This window comes from Penaeus monodon, unplaced genomic scaffold, assembly GCF_015228065.2.
Source record: "Penaeus monodon isolate SGIC_2016 unplaced genomic scaffold, NSTDA_Pmon_1 PmonScaffold_18836, whole genome shotgun sequence".
Classification (NCBI taxonomy): domain Eukaryota; kingdom Metazoa; phylum Arthropoda; class Malacostraca; order Decapoda; family Penaeidae; genus Penaeus; species Penaeus monodon.
The window spans coordinates 1-4705 of NW_023648412.1; the positions used below are offsets into that span (position 1 = coordinate 1).

At 38.4% G+C, this 4705-nt stretch overlaps 1 pseudogene; it reads left to right on the forward strand.

The window, feature by feature from the left end:
* The first annotated feature begins 3133 nt into the window (after positions 1 to 3133).
* LOC119569812 lies at positions 3134 to 3849 on the forward strand (annotated as a pseudogene).
* The last annotated feature ends 856 nt before the right edge of the window (positions 3850 to 4705 follow it).

Genomic DNA, 4705 nt, shown 5'->3' on the forward strand with positions numbered 1-4705 from the left:
AAAAATTAAAGACAATTACTTTTAGGTAAACCCTTTCATTTCAACAAAAGGAACCTTCCTATTATTCAATAATCAAATCATTATAAATATCCTTTGCTGAGACTGACAATGAGTCTCTGTTTTACTACGTTTCCTCACACCCTGTTCTGATGTTGCATGGTTTGTTTACAGCAACTTAGCTGATAAATGAAGAAGGGAACTTAGTCTCCAAGCAATGAATTTAGGCACTTTTATTTTTATATTGTGACATAATCATGTCTTACTACACTTTATATGACTCTTTTGATTGGACTACATATAATTCTTTCATTTTAGTAGAATTTCCCATTTGTTTTACTAAAATTCCATTTCCTCTAGATTAACCCAAGGAAGTTTGTATATTTGATAAGTAAAAAATTTTTGTAGCACCTGCACTGACCTTCATCTTCACTGATGAACAACTGACTAGAGCATTTTTGTCATAGTTGAGAAACACTTGTTTGAATTAGAGCAATCTATAAAAAAAATCTATACAAAATACTCTTCTATAGATAATAATCAATGAAAACTATCCCCTTAAATCAACAGGACAATTGTATGGTAGGATTACTTTTATTTTTCTTATTTTTTTGGGTCTTCATGAAGCCACTTGTTAAATCCAAAATTATGTATTTTTTTATTTTGGGTGGCAAAATAACTTAGATTCATGATGCAATCAGGGGGTTTATTTAAAGTAAGAAAACCAATGCAAGTTCTATCCTGGAGAAAATATTGTCATTTTTTGGGCTTTTTTAAATAATATGCATTTAAAATGCAGAGGCAATCGCAATCACTGTACACACATTATCCATGTGGATGAGAAAATTTGAAAAACAATTACTATTCTTTTAATTTATTTCATTTTGCAGAAATATATTATGAATCCCCCTAACACAAAATACTGACTTCCCAAGGGCTTTCAAGCCTGATGAATGGAAAAGAACAAGTTGCTACCTCAGAAAATAAATGTCTGCAACAAAAATGGGTTCATTCACCTTATACCTATATACACACAAATTATGAATCTTGGTTGTAAAAGGCATGTGTGGTATCCTCAAAGGAAAGAAAAGAAAAAAAATGAGAAGATATATGGAGACCTGTGCTCTCATTTCCGGTTTCATAATAAAGGCAAATCAAAGACATGTATTTATAATTTCTAATTCTCTGTCGTGGGAATGAGAAAACGCTGTGACTCCCGGTTCTAACGTCCGGCCACACTGGCTCCCACGGCTTCAAGGTCCTTTGACAAATGAAGAAGATCCCGAAAGCCCTTTTTTGTCCCTTGCTTAAGAGTGTGACCCCTCCCTAGGGTGGTGGTGGAAGTGGCAGAAAGGCCGATGACATCGACCTTTCTCGTAGTCTGGGCAGGAGACGCCCCGGAAATATCCTGACGTGGGCAGCATGTCCTCCTGTCTTTCCTCAAATTCCAGTGCTGTAAGAGCGAGCGTCGACTACTTCATGCCTGTATGCAGGGAAAAAACAAGCTCGAGATGCAGTTCTTGATCCTCTGGTTTTGGTGTTGTGCTGCGACTTTCGAGCTCCGATACATTTTCTGAGATATTTGTGAAGAAAATTAATATCACCCATCTTACATGCGATACAAAAGCACATATACTGACTCGATTAATTATAAGTTTTCACATGTAGGGGTTGGCTTAGTTTTAGAAATAAAAACTTTGGGATGAATTGCGAATGCGCTTCTAACAAGAGAAGTAGAACCCCCCGGCGAGAAAACCCAAAATTTATCCCAGTCACATTAACGCAATTCAGTTGTAAAGGATAAGAATGGTTAGGAAAAGCAAAACTGGCTTATTCATCTGAAGAGGTTATTTCGGAATAAAACCCACGAAAAGAAGATCATAATTCACGAAGGGACGCATTTAAGTGATGTTTAGAAAAAGGGGTTATGAGTATCTTTATATATATATATTATTAATAGTATATATTATATAATATAAAATATATATAATTTTATATAATTATATATAATATATATAAATATATATATATATTAATATTTTATATATATATATATAATATATATATATATATATACACACATATATCCCTATATATGATATATATATTGTATATATAATATATATAAATAAATAAATAAACAAATAAATTATAGTTTATACATATAACACCTTATTATCTATCATCTATCTATTTATACATTTATAGACTATTTATTAACAAAACAAACCCAAACCCACACCACATACACACCACACACACACACACACACACACAACACACAAAAACACACACCAACACACACAAAACACACACAAAAACACACACACACACACACATATATTATATATATAAAATATTTTATTATATATATTATATTATAGACAAGTTATTTAGTATCTATTTTAAATCTAGGAAAATTATGTATACAAATATGAAAAATTCATATATATATATATATAATATATAATATAATAATATATATATATAATTCACATATATATACATATATAAAACATACACACAATAATATAATATATATATATATATTATATATATATATATATAAAATATATAATATATATATATAAAATTATATATACACACACCACACACACACCACACACACACACACACAAACACACACACACAACACACACACACACAACACACAAACACACACACACACACAAACACACACAACCACACACACACACAACACACACCCACAAACACACACACACCACACACCACACACACACATAATATATATATATATATATATATTTTATAATATATATATTATATATATATATATATATTATATATATATTTGCTGTGAACGCCGTTTTGCGTATTGCGATGTGCAGTAGTATTGGGCGGGAAAAAGGGCGCGAGAGGGAAAAAAATCAGAGGGGACTCCAAGGACGGGGGCGCCTGCACGTATGTGGACTGTTTTCCGTGTTGTGATTTAACTGGAGAATAAGGAAATAGAGAAGTCCATCGTTTTCTCTCCTCCACGCCACGCTGTTGCAAGGATGATTTGCATAATTGTTGTCAGGAGATGGGATCCACATCTATTATGAAGAATAATTTGTTTAACTTGTGCGTGAACAGGTGGCGAGAGTGACGAGATATGGCGGGTCAGGGCGAAGGTGAGCAGTTTTTCCCCTCCCCAGATATCATGGCGGCTATCCAGAAGGTAGGAAAAGAAAGTGCGAAAGTGCTTGGGTAGGGTAGAGGCAACCGACATGCCAAGCGTTTAAAGAGATGAATGCATCGAAGAAGGATTGGAGTGAGCGAACAACCCAGATAATGGCAAACCAGACGCGCGTCGTGGAGAAGCAGACGAAGGAGAGTCGCCTGGAAGTGAATGAGACCCCGTGAGGTAGTCAGTGAATTTTAAGAAAGCCAGAAACAATGGGTAGATGACACCTACTGCAGGCTTGCAAGTTTTGGAGTAGAGCGTGCAGTATATGGAAGGGAGTTGGGGTACATTTATAGAAGTGAAGCAAGAAATTCGCGCACTTCAAACAGTGGAGAAGAGACGGAAGAAGAAATTAAGGAAGCCAAAGAAGAAATGAAGGAAGAAGGACGTAGGAAGCTGGAAAAACGAAAATATCGGCAGTGGGACTACAAGAGGTACCGGCATCGAGTGAGGCAGTGAGCGAGGCCAGGGAGACGTCGCTTGATTTGACGCTCATGCAACCTAAGACGCCAGGCAGCCACGGGGGCCCTCGGCCCTCTCCTCGAGTTTTCCCAACGCCTTCTCTACGTTCAGCCAGTAACAAGACAAGAAGGAAACCGCAAGATTTTGATGGTGGGGTATCACTGGAGGCCTATCTAGCATAATTCGAGTATTGGCGATGGCACAAGACTGGGATGAGCAGGAAACGGCAGTGCAACTGGTAACAAGTTCTCGGGGGCCAAGCTGTAGAAATTCTGGGACACTTAACCCCAAACGCAGAGGGCAACATACTCCACTGTCAAGGCGGCTTGGAGCGCAGGTTACGACACCGGCACCAGGCCAGATTTAGGACCAGGGTGAGAATACGAGGAGAAACATTTCAACGCTGGCTCAGGAGTTAGTAACTTGTGCCTTTGTGCTGACGCCAGAGTGAATGAAGATCTGGTGTCTGTTTCTGCTGAGGGACCAATTTGTGGATGCTTTGCAGGATCAAACAACTACAAGTTTATGGTAAAGCACGCCCATACCACAGACTTACTACAAGGAGGCATTGGCACTAGAGTACAGTCGTTCAGTGAGCATCAACAGTAGTGTAGTACAGCTGTACCCAGGTCCAGCAAGGTCCCAGCCAGGCATGCACTGGTGAGGAGGCGTTTGAGCAGTCCCAAGACGAGTTCGAGGGAAAATGTTAGAGATGGGTCAGCAAGATCATTATAAGCAATACTGCCCCAAAGGTTAAGATGCAGTCAACCGATTACATGGCTTCAGGAAAACCAACACCAGCCCTGCTACTGGACTGCAGTGAACAGGGCTATCTGTTACAGAAGTGCCCGATGCAGTCTGGGGGGAAATAATGGGAGGCTGGGGGAAAGGGGGCATGCCAGCCGACAGCTCCCAGGCCCCGGTCCATTCAATTTCTTGCAGAGCTTGGACAATAGCAGCTAAAAAAACAGGTCAAGGGTGCAGTCCGTGGCAATCCATATTGTCTTACAATAGACATTAGCACAGCCAGGACCACCA